The sequence below is a fragment of the Lycium ferocissimum genome, unplaced genomic scaffold (genome assembly GCF_029784015.1).
Source record: "Lycium ferocissimum isolate CSIRO_LF1 unplaced genomic scaffold, AGI_CSIRO_Lferr_CH_V1 ctg9495, whole genome shotgun sequence".
Classification (NCBI taxonomy): domain Eukaryota; kingdom Viridiplantae; phylum Streptophyta; class Magnoliopsida; order Solanales; family Solanaceae; genus Lycium; species Lycium ferocissimum.
The window spans coordinates 240-16,173 of NW_026727746.1; the positions used below are offsets into that span (position 1 = coordinate 240).

The 15,934-nt window shown below is 33.1% G+C and overlaps 1 pseudogene; it reads right to left on the bottom strand.

The window, feature by feature from the left end:
- Positions 1-1,216: 1,216 nt before the first annotated feature.
- LOC132046114 (TMV resistance protein N-like) lies at positions 1,217-14,875 on the bottom strand (annotated as a pseudogene).
- Positions 14,876-15,934: the final 1,059 nt, after the last annotated feature.

Sequence of the window (15,934 nt, forward strand, 5' to 3'; positions counted from 1 at the left end):
AAATTTTTTCAAGAAATTTGAAATATCATGAGCCTTTTAACTCTTCGCGAGGGAGAACAAACCTCAACTTCACCTCGTACTTCACTGTCTCACGTCAATTGTTTCATCTTTTACCCAACTCCCTACCATATAACAAGAGAGATATTTTTATTTAAAGTTAACACAGAGATTCACCCTAATAAAACAATCAGAGAGCATAAATAGTGAACTAGTAGTAAGTTTCATTGCCATAGATCAGTGGTTACCTTTGCGAATAACAACCCTTTGACTTTTTCAGGGAGAAGAACCTCAAAGACATCTTCATCTACCAATGATAGCTCAGTGAAATCTTTATATTTGATAGTGTATACATCTGCAGAAAGACATGATGAGAGGAGCAGATATAGTTAATACTAGAATTACAACCTTAACATCATACATTCTCCACATGAAAACAATACAACAAAGTCAAAATCTGAAACTAGGTACTCGAAAAAAATAGAATACTGGCTTGCAACGGATGAATTAAGATGGAGCACCAAGATATGATGCAAGTAGCAAGATGTCACATAATTCTCCACCAGCTGTCACTTCAGCCCCAGCACCGGGACCACGCATTCGATCCCGGGAGTTGTGCAAATGGGTGTTCCTTAGTTGTAGTTATGCACCTCGACAGTCCCTTTTCAGTTGACAACATCCACGATCTCAACATATCTCAAGACCTTCATATACATCAATTTTGTCAGATAAAAAAAATAGCATAAATACAAGAAAAAAAAACATATACAAATACATGCCTGTGAACTACTCAATCTTGTGACAAAAGACAATATTCTGTCATGCAAGGGCTGCTCTTGAACTTGATTGAATCACTTAAGATGATTCTTGTGACCTAATCCAACATTACATACTTTATACAGTAGCAACTTAAAAATCTGCACTCATATTCCAGATGGATTTCTTTCCCTCTCTCACTTTATCCCTCAAGCCTCTACTACATGGCCCCTGCAAAAGTGTATTGCTAAAGTTAGAGCATGATCATTACCTCTCGACAAGAAAATTCTGTTTTTTCTTCAACATCTTTCGGACTCTTGCCCCAGCTTAACCAACTGTTGATCAAACTGTAGCAACTGCCGCATAAACTCCTCAGCATATGCACTGGCCTAAGAAGAAAAGATTTATTAGTTTTGGAAGAAGACTTTGTAGCTAATAGGAGAGAATTACATAACAAACAAATCATGAGGTATATTACCTATATTTAAGCTAAAATCCTGGGCTTGTGGGAAAGAGCTGCAAAGTTTCTAAAGAGACTGGCACCTCTACTTGTTATTGCAGATTCTCAAAGACAGAGCTCCCACTAATATTATAATGTGACCTTTGTTTCTTAAAAGAGGATGAACTCGCTTCACAATCGTCATATCTGCTCCTCCTTGTCATAATGCAATGTTCTGTTGGTTCATTATTATTTTTCCTCATTTGTAACAAGGCCTCAAGCTCAGGTTCATCTTTATACAACAAACGAAGTCCAAACTCCTCCATTTCTCCAGAGAAAGATAACCTAATAAGCCCATAGTCATTTGGTGTTTTCCCATTTATCTTAGATGCATCCCATAAGCCAGCAAAAGGTACCAAGAAAAAATGAATAGATTCTGTATAATATATTGAATCGTTGAATAAGGCGAGTTTCTGGGTCATCCACGACATCCCGTCATCATATAAGGGAATCAATTGAGCTGTGGTTTCAAGTAAGCTGTCAGAGTAACATACAGCAAATCCCAAGAATTTATTAGGTACATACCAATTTTCAGGCAAATTGACTGATACACTTTTACCAGTTCCCTGATGGTCGAACCAACTTGGGATACTCTGCATCGTACTGGTAAACACTCTTAGTGACAATGATGAGATATTCTGAAACAACGAATTACAGATCCAATCATTGCTCCAATCTGCATCTATTCTATCTAATTGTTGTGGAAATTCTGGCAACTCTTTAAGCCTCTTGCAATCTGATAATTCCAAGGATTGAAGAGCAGCAAGTTGGGCTATGCTTCGAGGCAAATGCTCAAAATTATTTCCATTGAGATTCAACTTTTTCAAAGAGGATAAGGATCCTATGTCTTCCAGAAGTCCTCCATCTATTAGATTGCAGTAACTGAGATCCAAATCTTCCAATGAGCGTAATCCGTCATTCACCTGAGGGAACTCTTTAAGCCTCTTGCAATCTGATAATTCCAAGGATTGAAGAGCAGCAAGTTGGGCTATGCTTCGAGGCAAATGCTCAAAATTATTTCCATTGAGATTTAACTTTTTCAAAGAAGATAAGGATCCTATGTCTTCCAGAAGTCCTTCATCTATTAGATTGCAGTAACTGAGATCCAAATCTTCCAATGAGCGAAATCCGTCATTCACCTGAGGGAACTCTTTAAGATTAAGGCAATGTGATAAGGACAAGAGTCGAAGAGCACCAAGTTGGGCTATGCTTCGAGGCAAATGCTCAAAATTATTTCCATTGAGATTCAACTTTTTCAAAGAGGATAAGCATCCAATGTCTTCTGGAAGTCCTCCATCTATTAAATTGCAGTAACTGAGATCTAAATCTTCCAATGAGCGTAATCCGTTATTCACCCGAGGGAACACAAAGCACACTCCATCTTGGAGGCCTACTTCTGATTTATTTTTTGCAAAACTCAAGGATTTAAGCTTGTTCAACCGGTCAATGGAAGATGGAGGTCGTGAAATTAGAGTACCTCCGGCATAAAGCTTCTCCAAGTTTTCTAAATCTCCTATCTCTTCTGGCAAGATCTGAAGGCTTGAGCATTCCGACACATCTAGCTCCACCAAGCTTTTCAACATGCCAATGCAGCTTGGAGGAGCACCAAGTTGGGCTATGCTTTGAGGCAAATGCTCAAAATTATTTCCATTGAGATTCAACTTTTTCAAAGAGGATAAGCATCCAATGTCTTCTGGAAGTCCTCCATCTATTAAATTGCAGAAACTGAGATCCAAATCTTCCAATGAGCGTAATCCGTCATTCACCGAAGGGAACACAAAGCACACTACATCTTGGAGGCTTATTATTGATATTTCTTTGTTAAAACGCAAGAATTTAAGATTGTTCAACCGGGCAATGGAAGACGGAGGTCGTGAAATTTGAGTATACCTGGCATCAAGCTTCTCCAAGTTTTCTAAATCCCTTATCTCTTCTGGCAAGCTTTCAAGTTTTGAGCAACAATGCACATCTAGCTCCACCAAGCTCTTCAACACGCCAATGCTGCTTGGAAGAGATACAAGGTGTTTCATAAAGCTCAAATCTAGCTTGGTAAGTTGAGTTTGGTGCTGAAAAAAAGATGATGGTAGTTCCCTTATCCCAGAGAAAGTCACCCAAATCTTTAACCCCAGCTTACTTCTTCCCTTGATCTCTGGAAATTTCTCTAAACTACGACAACTCATTAGATCCAGAATTTCAAGAGATTCCACGTTAACACATGGAAACCTCTTAAGGCTTGAGCACCTATTCAAATTTAACCGAATGAGTTTACCGCAATACCTCAGGGAATCGTCAACCTCTTCAAGACTCTCACATCCGTACAACCTCAAATACTCCAAATTTGGCATCTCCCTGAAATCTGGTGTTCGCATCAAACTTTTACACCAGCTGAGACGTAGCGTCCGTAGACAAGGAAAATGCTGCAATTAAGAAGAAGAGGGAAAGAATGAATTATAGGAAAAAGAAGAAAGGGCAGGTAAAAGAGTGATACTATCATAAAATTAGGGTTTTGATTTGGGTATTACCGTTCCCATTTCCTTTTTATTCTTTTCATTCTGTATATTTGAGCTTTGAGGGCATATTAAAAAAATAATTTACTCCCCTCAAACGAAAAATGAGTAACTTCATCTGGACTATAAGAGTCACCACAGTATTTTGTGTGAAATTAGAAATTAGTTTATATTTTTAATATTTCTTCTTGCTTTTTACTATACAATGTACATTTTAACCCAAATTTTACATTTTTAAAATTTATTCTTTAGTTGTAATGGTTATTTGTTTAAATTTACTTCTCCGTCTCAATTTAAGTGTGCACAGAGTTTAAGAAATAAAGAGAAATTTTTGAATTTCGTTATCTTAAATTAAAGATGTATGTAATCCTTTAAATTTTGTAGTCTTAAACTTGCAAGGTAGGTTGTTTGAATTGTCAAACTTAGTAAATATAGAAAGAGGCACTCTTTTTTATATTACCAAAAAAAAGAAGATAGTTATTATATGGGAAAAAGGTAATTACAAAGAGCGTGCAGTAATAAAGTTGATTGTTGTTGTTATAGGTAAAATGTTGTTAAATAGAAGTAAAATATAACATAAAAAATCGATTGCGAAAAAACTTAACTGTTATAAAGAGGTGCCATTATATGCGGATGATGTTATAGAGAGGTCTGACTATATTGAAAAATAATTTACTCCCTCAAACGAAAAATGAGTAATGTCACAGCGATTACGAGAGTCACTGCAATATTTTATGTGAAATTAGAAATAAGCTTATATTTTTATTATTTCTTCTTTAGATGTAATGACTATTTATTCTAATTGTGTATTTTCTTTTTTCAAGCTAAATCTGTAATAAAAAAATGATCGGAGTTTCATTATGTTTATCCAAATAAAAAAGGAAAAGCTACACAAATACCCATCAAACACAGTATTTACCCTGATGTGCCCCCATACATTTCAATAGCAAAAATACCTATTCGGTACTAAAGTTTTACCCGACGTGCCCCCTGTTCCTTTTGCTAAAGCTTGAGCCTTATCAAAAATATCTATTCGGTACATCGCTATTCATTGTTGGAACTAGGAAGTCAATTTCTTTTTCATTTTGAATCACCAGTCCGCCCTTTGTTTTCTTTCAAAATGTGAGTTTGTGTGTTTGCATCATTGCATGTAGATTCTTTTCCATTTATTGTTTGTCTTTTTTTATTTTAATTTTTTCCCTTTTATGTTTTTGTCTTTTTTTTTTTCTTTTGAAGGACTAAAAAATAAATTTAAAGATAAAAATATTAGCTAATTATTTTTAGACTAATAAAAATAATCATTCAAGGACTACAGCAGTCCTTCATGATACCATCATGATATATATCATGCGCATCATTCATTCATGATACCTTGTTAGGATGTGATATATACCATGTGGATATCATAGATGATTGAACTGTGTTTTTATTGAAGGAATGAACCAATCCTTTATGATACCCTCTTAGTATATGATACATCATGTGGGTATCATAAAGGACTGATTAGTATTTTTTTGATGGAATGAATCAATCTCCTATGATACCATGTCAATATATGATATATATCATGTGGGTATCATAGATGATTGAATTGTGTTTTTATTGAAACGATGAATCAGTCCTCTATGATACTTTGTCCGTATATGATATATATCTGGTTGGTATCGTAGAGGACTGAGTGTTTTTCTTAAATGAATGAACCACAAGCCGTGTACGATACCCTCTCAATATTACATACCATGTGGGTATCATAATCTACCGTAATAGTATACTTCAACTGCTGCTGATTTGATATACTATATGCTAGAATAAATATTTTTTGAGATATTAAAAAAATAGAAAATATAATATATCAGCTATCGTTTTTATTGAAAAGGACAAAGGAGCCAAAAGGTTTGTAGAATTAGATTGTTAAAAAAAGAAAAAATAATTTGGAAAAAAATGAAATTCGAAAAGGAGAAAAAAAAAAGAAAATCACCTGAAATTAAAAAAGAAATACAAATAAAAATACCAAAAAGGTGAATGAAATTAGATTATGGAGATAAAAAAGAAAATAAAAAGAAATAAATGAAATTAAAAAAGGAACAAGAAATAAAAAATAGAAAAAATTGAAAAAAAGAGAGAAGAAGTTAGAATTAAATACGGAATTAGGTTATGGTGAAAAAGAAAATAAAATATAGTATGAAAAAACTAGATGAAAAAGGAGAAAAAAGAAAAAAAGAGAATAAATAAAAGAATAAAAGAAAGAAAAGAAGATAAGAAGTAGAGAAATAAAAAGAAAAGAAGAAAAAGGAGATAATTACCTACAAAAGCTATAATGTGTGTTAAGGGTAAATAGTTTTGGGGGTATGAAAGTAAGGGGGACATGGAAGGATAATTATTTTGTGTTTAGTGGACATGGATGTTCTTACCCTATTAAAAAATGAGTTAGCCAAGGTAGTAGAGTTTCAATTGTGTGTTTCTTTTTATTTCCTCTTTATATGTCATCAGGGGCGGAGCTAGGTTGGGCCGATGGGATTCATCCTTTCGGCGAAAAATTGCACTATATATATAAAATTAAAATTATTTTCTATGTATATATAGTAACTGTTGAACTCCCCTAGCTTCTTTGTGTGTTTACTTCTTTATATTTTTAAACCCCTACTTAAATATCATGGCTCCGCCACCGAATGTCATGAATATTTATTTTAACATTATATTTTTTCCTTTTTCGGCTAACGCTTGAAGATAAAATTAATTGAAACTTCATTACTTTTAGTAAAATAATTTTTTTAGAAGTAATGGAGTTCCAACAGCTTTATTGCAAAATTTGGCCCTAGACTTAAAATGTTTAAAAAGATATTTTATTTCAAAAAAATACCACGTGGCAGCGTGGATCTCAACCTGAGACTCGCTAGGAGGATAAATGATAGCAAATAGAGTAATGAAGACAATACAAGTTCAGGTCTGCATCAAATAAAACATACCAAATTTAGAGGAGTTTTAGTATTCTGCCTAAAACAAAAAACAATGTTAAATTTATTTAGAAATAATTGAAGAAAATTGTAGCAAAATCAAAAAAATATTTTTCTCATTAGAGAAGTGTAATATAGCAAGGAAAAAATAAAGTGATAAATCCGAAAATAATGTAGGAAAGCTTAAATATCACTCTAGAAAATAGTTGTATAGAATGAACTCCATATGTTTAACAAGTATTCCTTATGTTCCACTACATACAAGCTTTGGATGAGATTCAAATCTTGCTAGGAAAATGTTGGAATGAGTTAGCTTCTTTGTTAAAATTATAATAGAAAAATTTGGGAGATAAAACGACATAAAGATCTAATAGTAGTAATAAATATGAGAACAGCCCAAGCTAATATAAGGTACATTAAATTGAGTTTATGAAGTTGATAACTTTTTTTCATTCTAGTAAATAGTTGTACAAAATGAATTCAGTTTGTTTTAATAAGTATTCCTTTCACTATGTACAGCCTAGCTAGGATGAGGTTCATACCAGGAATTTTTTTTAACGAGTATTTAAAACTGAGCTGCTGAGTTAAGATGTTGATAGGAAGATTTGAAAAAAGACATAAAGATCTTATAATAATTTGAGAACAATTTAAAATAATCTATAACACATTAATTTGAGCACAATTTAAAATAATCTATAACACATTAATTTGAGCTTTGGAATTAATACATTTTTCGTCCCAATCTATGTGATGGTATTTGATCGGTCAACAAGTTTAAGAAAGACTTTTGAAACTTATAGTCTAAAACAAATAAAAAACATATGATGGTTATAAATCATCTCATTAAAGATTTTTAAATATAGAAAGATGGGACAACTAAAAAAGAAAGTATGTGACATAAAATGAAACAAATGGAATTTTTTTTCCTAGAACAAGCTAAAATGGAAAGTATCTGAAATAAAACGCGACGAAAGTGATAATATTTTCTCAATATCACTATACTAAAGGACAATGATAGTTAGAGAGGAAAAGAAATGACAAAATACAAAGATAGACATTTAAAGCCGGTACTAACTGCTGCCACATAGATATTTTAACTCTCCAAACGATCATATAGGCACTTCTCACTGTCATAAGTGTGAATCGTGCACACTCAAGCCCGACAGTCTTCAGGAATGAATTTCAATCGTTGTGGCATGTTAAATGAACCAATGAAGTAATCACACGTGCAATTTTAAAGGGAAAAAATGCTGCTTGTTATTGAAGGAAAGAACTACAATAATTTACTTTAGGGAAAAGGTGCAAATATACCTCTCAACTTTGCACAGATATACCCCTCGTTAAAATAGCGGTGCATAAATACCCTCGTCGTTACACAAATGACACAAATATACCCTTTTCACTGACGGATTTTTTTTAAAAAAAAAAACATTTAGCTTGGTTTTTAATTAAAAAAATGCCACTTAGCTTTAAAAAAAATAAGTCTAACCATTTTTTAGTAGACTTATATTTTTTAAAGCCACGTGGTAACTTTTTTCCTGGTGTGTCCGGTCCGATTTGTTTAAAAAATGGCTAGACTTATTTTTTTTAAAAGCCACGGAGATATTTGTTTAAACGAACCAGACAACCCACTAGAAAAATTTAGCCACGTGGCCTTAAAAACATAAGTCAATTAAAAAATGGATGGACTTATTTTTTTAAAGCCACGTGATATTTTTTAATTAAAAAATAAGCTAAGTAATTCTAATAAAATTCCGTCGAAAAGGGTGTATTTGCACCATTTGTGGGGTACCTGCACTTTGTAGACACGTGATTTTTGACCCTCCCCGGGTTGTTTTATCTTCTAGTATCTAAATTTTCCTTTAAATATGGTCTGGACATTTTATTTAGTTTTATTTTATTTACTAGGTCTTATTTGAATATTCGAAAATCACAAAAAATAGAGTCACATTTTAGGATATATGTTTAGTTTCGTTTTTTTTTTTTTAAATTTTATTAGTACAAAAAGAAAGAAAATGTCCGAAAATATGTTATTTATTTTTAGTTTAATTTCCAAGTTAAAAGTTTTAATAAATAAATATAGAATAAGCACATATTTTAATCTTGCTATTTTAATTTAGTAGTAGTATATTTTATATTCTCACTTGTTAATTATTTGTCATTTCACCACTCAATTTTAATTTCGCATCTACACACACATATCACATGCATTCTTTTATGTATTTTTTCTTAAAATGACAACAAAACAATAAAAAAAAAATGTCTTTTTCCATTTAAAAGAAAAAAAAAAAAAAAAAGAGAAAACTCATCTGCACTCACTTTTCGAGGCCCATTACCCAAAGCCTTTTTCATGTACCTATACACAATATATATAAACACTATGACATAAACCTAGACTAAGGACTTATCCTACACTACACACATATTCAGCCGTATAGCAAAAAAAAAAAAAAAAAAAAAAGAAGAACACGAGAAGCATAGGTGCAAAAAGAAATCATAGAGCAGCCTTTCTTCTTCATTTTTCTTACAGCTAGCTCCACACAGAAAAAATCAACAGCAAGAGCATCAACTCACTCCATTTATGTGCCCATCAAATGCCATAAACTGACCCATTTTAGCCACGTAAAAGACCCATAAGTTTACCCTTTTAAACTTCAACAAAAATCAGCCTAAAACAGCCATGTAAGTGTCACTTTAACAGCTCCTTTTCTCCATTTTTCCGTCCACCATGTAAACCACTACTAAACAGCCATTATAAACCGTTGAGAAATCACCATTTTCGGGTAGAGTCGAGGTCGTCAAGGTCTTTGGGTTCTAAAGGTCGTTGAGTTTGTTCTTTCGATCTTGGTTCGAAGTTCCGGATACAGTTCGTAGTTGGCTGTAATAGTCTCAAGCTTGGAGGATTTTCACTCATTTTAATATTGGAAAAACAGTTTGTTAAGGTCAATTTACCTTTGCCCTCTTTAATAGTTTAGTAATTATTCGTGCAAATAACTTGGTGACGATAAATGCAATGTTGTTGTTTCTTTTGTCTCTCCGTTAATCTAGAATTTGTTTAAACTCATTTAATTGTTACTTATTTCTTTTCTAATAAATAATTTTAAATTGAGGAACAGCTATCTAAATTAGTTGATGAAGTTTGTAGCAATATGATATGAGTAGGACTTGGTCAGTATCTGATTTGCTCCAAGTACTAATTTGATATGAGTAGGACTTGGTCAGTATCTGATTTGCTCCAAGTACTAATTTGTTGTTTAATAAGAATTAAGTGGAAAAGGGTTTCGTGTTAGTGTTAAAGTTCTCCTTTTAATATTTGAGAAGTTCTGCCCATAATGTTAATTAATGATTAAATGTAGGTCTATATTTGATTTATAGTTCAGATATTTTAAAGCTTTTATTTGCAGTAGGGAGGACTATAATTAATGTTCACCTCTTGTTAAATTGGATAACGTACGTGAATGACGTTTTTTTTGTTATTTTTGATTCACATCTTCTCATGTTGTTTATGTCATGTCATTTTAAATTTCTTTCTCTGAAGTTGTTCGGTGATATTTTACGAGTGCTATTGTGCATACATTCTACTCATACAATAAAGCTACGGTATCGATCTTAAGAAATAGGGCTGAATTCAAGGCCCTATAAATTATGTAAATGTGAGTTTTGAGCGAGATGGGTGCGAACTATTTCAAACCCCGTTGCCAGGTATAAAAAAGAGTGGTAAAACCAATTGTAAGGGAGCGAGATGGGTTGCGAACATGTTTCAAAGCCCGTTGACGCAAGAGTGAAAATATTAATAATAAGAAAAGTCTCAGATCTTAGAGACAAATAATTGCTTCTAACGGTAGACTCTTTGGGCGCGTCTAATAATAATTGCGTTGACTATGTGGACAGACCCGTTCCTTGGTTAAATGCATATAATTAAAGAAAAGTCATGTGGGCCATCCCGTTCCTTGACACTTTAATAATAATTTTATTGGCCATGTGGACAGACCCGTTCCTTGGTTAAATAGATATAATTAAAGAAAAGTTATGTGGGCCATCCCGTTCCTTGACACTCTAATAATAATTTTGTTGGCCATGTGGGTCACCCTGCTCCTTGACACTCTAATAATATATAATAAATGAAAGATTTTGCATATATACACGCTCCTAGTCCTAAACAATTAAAACACATTTTATCCAAGAATTAATTATAACCAAATATAAGTTGATAAAAGCGACCGTGCTAGAATCACGAGACTCGGGGAATGCCTAATACCTTCTCCCGGGTCAACCGAATTCCTTATCCGGTCTTTTGTTTTCGCAGACCAAAAATAAAGAGTCATTTCCTTTTGATTAGGGATTCAATAAGGTGACTTGGAACACCAAAACTCAATTTCAAGTAACGACTCTGTAAATAAATAATCCCTATTCAAAACAATCACTTAAAATGGAAAAACCCTTAAACAAATAAAAATCCATGCGCGTTTATCGCGCAGGGCCCAAAAAAGGGGTGTGACACACTTTATTTTATATTTTATATTAAAAAAAAAAAACACCCCTACTGCTCTTATTTCTTCTTCTCCCAAAATCAGAGACCACCCTTCTTTCACCAATCTCTCCCCACAAAGTAAGAAAACGAAAAGAAAGAAGAGATGAGCAAGAAAAAAAAAATCCAAGTAATTGTGAAGGCAGGTTGTTGAAATTCCAATGGCAGTTCTGAAGCATTTGTTTGCTCTCTTTATCTATGTATCTATTTCTCTCTAGAACACCCTCTGAATTCGTGCATTTTGTGTTCTATCATATTACATCTCACACAAATATGACTTTAAACACAAACAAAAAAAAAAAAAATCACCTCCCTATGTTTTCAACAGTTAGAGCTGGTTAATAAATCACCCAATGCGAAGCAATTGTATGTCATGCGTGTTGCCCGGTCAGATTGGCCCGGTCAAAAGACACACTTATGTCAATAATAAAAGGTTAATCTATAATCACTAGAGTGGTTAAGATGTCTATTTGCCAGTTGTTGTCAACTTTGACTGTCTATCTATGTATTTGACCAAAAGAAAAATAAAATTGAATTTAACTATTGTACCTTTGTTCCAGTCCATAAATGACGCAGCGAACTTGACCAAAAATCAAGATGAACAAGGCTATTATTAGGTTCAAAAATTTCTGGCAATGATTCCCAAGGATACCAATGCCACTGAAACCAACACAAGCTCTTCGGCAGGTACTCAATGTCACTGTTACCATGGATGCTTAATATTCTAAGCCTTTTCATTCTTTTCATGGCTTTTTTCCTAAAGCATAGGTGTGGAATTCCTTGTAGCCAGATTGCTTCCATTGCTTTTGTCCTCTGATAAAAGGATCATTAGTGCACAACGTATAGCTTCAAATGTCTTATAAAATCTGCATGCTATAGAATGACTACTTTCTCGCTCCTCGTAATGCCACATTTCATCATGTTTTATAGTATTATCTATTATTGCACTTGAAGTTCTTGAAGAGGTAGAACCATTAAAAAAAATTAAGGTAGAATATTAGTTAGGTTTTTCTTAAGAAATATGTGGCTTAAGAGAAATGCTTTGTACAGTTAATTCTATAATTCTATTTTCTAATAATATAGTTTTTGAGAAGTTCTTTAAATTCAAGTCAAAAAGTTTTTCTTGTTATGATAGAACGAAGTTATAATTGAAACGTACCAAAAGTTGTCATCATTTTAATAAAAAATAATCAATGATCAAGTCAATCCCGGGCCGAGGATTGATAAGGTAAGTTTTAGTCCTTTTTACTTGTATTTTTCCATTTGAGGATTTTTATTAATAAAAGGTTACTCAGGATAAATAGCTCGGTAATATTAGCTTAAAAAATTACTGATTTAGTACGTACAAAATGTAGTACAAATTTCAAGTTAATCAAAAGAATGAAATTGGATGAAACATATTAAGCGGCTATTAGACTAATTCATGACTTATTAACATAAGATAAACAAATTTTGATAAATTAAAACTAGAAAATGAATATTATAGCATAGCCTTACCGTATTCTTGACCATCACGTCTTCGAAATCTTCAGAGTCCCATAATCTACTACATTTGCTAGCATCCTTTTGCATTTTCACTATATTTTTACCCATATCTTGTATTAGGTCATGCATTTCAATTGTATCATCTTCAGAGATGAACAGAAGAGATTTTTCAATTAGGATGGACAACTTGTTTATAGCTCGAAGATGACAACTCTCAAGGATTTGCATGACTTCCTTTTTTCCATCTCCTCGGAAAAAACATGCTATATCTAGAAATACCGTTTGCTCTCCGCCCTTCAATCCATCATAACTTATTCTGAGATTTTTATCGATATCTGAATCAGAGTTATTTCTCATTTCCTGCATAATACTTGTCCACTCATCTCTGTCTCTCTTATACAACATAGAACCCCACAACTTGAGGGCTAAAGGAAGGCCTTTAGCATAGTTTACTACCTCCAACGATAAGTTCTTAAACTCATCTGGAACTTTTCCTTTGAAAGCATCTTTGTTTGAACAGTTGCATAGCTTCAAGATCAGGTAATGGAGTCACTTCATATGTTATTGCATCACCCATATCTATCAAACGTTTATCTCTAGTTGTTACAACAACTCTGCTACCATGACCAAACCAACCAACATCACCTGCCAAATACTCCAAATGATCACTATGATCTATGTCATCAAGCACGATTAGTACCTTCATAGAACCAAGTCTTTTCGAAATCATTTGCTTCCCCTCATAGTTACTATCGACGTAATCATCTTTTTTTCCTAACAGTCTAGAGAGAAGGATATTTTGTAAAGAAAACAGTTGATTCTTTTTTGCAATTTCTTTAACATTCTCAAGAAGACAAGCAGCTTTAAATTGCCAAGATAGGTTATCAAAGATGGCTCTTGCTATTGTCGTTTTACCGACGCCGCCCATTCCCCATATCCCTATAATCCGAACATCATCATTTCGTTCTATCTCAAGTAGGGACTTTGCTTTCTCTAAATGAGTATTTATTCCCACAAAATCTTGCGAAGAAGATAACGAATAAACACTCTTGAATGATTTGGAGACGTGGTCGACGATCTCCTGAATAGTCTCTGATTCAATCCTACATAAATAAGAAGATTGATTGTGGAACATGTGAGAAAGTCAAGTATTAGTATATTTCATCCTCAAACACTCTATAGTTTTAAGTATGAAAGTTGCAAAACTTGAATAGTTTAGGAGGATTTTTATGTATTCTCTCTAATTAAATTGATAGGACTATGCCTTCATACTGATAGAAACATATTAAACAACCATCATCCATTTTTCCAGAAAAAAATATAAAAACATTCTTACGTCTAAATGACAATCAATTAGTTGCGCATGCAGTATTATTCTTAGCTCAAATATATGTTGATTTGATTTCCACATTTTTAATTCGGCCAATATGACTAATTTATTTAGTGTTGATTCTGTTTAACTCACAGAAGCATCCAAATTTGGATGGAAATTATTCCATTTCTTTTTTCATTAAAAGCAATAATATATTTTTAACTCACTCGTTACGGATATCATATCCTTTTAGATTTGCGGCTGCAGTTAGGGCAGTCCTCCATTCTTGCACCTTCTGCAATCCCTCATAATCACCCTTACACTTTAATTCATGTTCGGCAAATGCATCGGCAAAGCTCTCTGTTTGCTTCTGAACATGTGATGGATCCACATCATAGAAGATTGGTATGACTGTTTGTCCATTTTTGTCCTTGCATTCCATGATCTTCACTAGTTCATTCAAGCACCAACTCGATGTAGCATAATTCTTTGAGAAAATAATGAGGGCAACTTGAGACTCTTCGATTGCTTTCAAAAGTTCTTCTGAGATCGATTCGCCATGCTCTAGCCTTTTATCATCTTGAAAGGTAAATATTCCCCTATTTTTCAAACCTTCGTACAAATGACCCGTAAATGTTTTTCTGGTGTCTTCACCTCTAAAACTAAGAAACACAACGTACTTCCATTGACGATAGTATTGTGAATTACTCGCAGAAGAAGAAGTTGAAGCCATGGATTCAGTTAATTTGTTGAAATTTGAGAAGAAAGATAAGAAGAAAAATTGTGTGGATAGATTGTGGTAGTGATAAGAGATAAATGGATGATATCTGGGACAAAGTCATATATAGGACATCTAATATGAAAAGTTTCTATGAAGATGGGGTCTACTCCAATTTAATTATTGGCCATATATTGGTGCAGTCAAGTAGTACATTTTCATTGAATAGTATTCATCCATTCATAAGAGAGAAGGAAATTTGTGTGATAGAAGACCCACCTCTCCACCCAACATGTACATAATGAACAGCTCAAAGTACTTTGTAAGAAGTTTCAACAGTTGGATATAATTATTGATGGACAAGTCCAAACACCAATGTCCCTACTGACCAATTGATTGAAAGTAATAAGATGAGGTGGAGGAAGAAGACTACAAAATATTCTTTATGTAAATTACCTTGTAATAACCTCCATGTAATCCTTTTCATATACTTGAAAATATTCGGCCACAATTTTGCTACTAATAAGGTATTTTAATTAACCAAAAAAAAAATAAAAATTAAATTTACACCCTATTTATATTTATATATCATATAATTGTGGTCAGAAAAGTGAGGTAAAATTTCTCATAAGATAAGAATCTTATCTATGCTTTTCTCATTTTTTTTTTCGTCCTATTTTTTTCCAATTTTCTTATCTGAAAGAGCTCGTTACTTAATAATATCTATATCTTCTATTCCTTTCAAGTCCTAGGGCGGAGCTAAACACAATTCTCCTTCCGAAAGTGTACTCTGTATCTTCTACGAAAATTCCCAACGACATCTGATGATGTTAAAAATCTGCGGTCTTAAACTTTTTAAGGTTAAAAGTCAAAATTTTAAGGTCGCTATATGAACACTGGTAAGCTAGGTAATTCCCAAATGCAAAAAATGTGATGTAATAATAATATGGTAGGACATGACGAAATACAACTAAAAATTCTTAACTAAGAGGTTGTTGATTACAAGTATGTAAAGGACAAAAGGACTAACAAGAAAAGATTGAACAAATGAGCGAAATTTAGTGCCCCGGCTTTCATTCAATTTGGAAGGAAATATACAAGCTAACTAAAAGAAACAGAGTCCGGCGCCAAAATGGCTTGTTTTTGGAGCTAATTGACAAAAATAGGGTGCTTTTTTT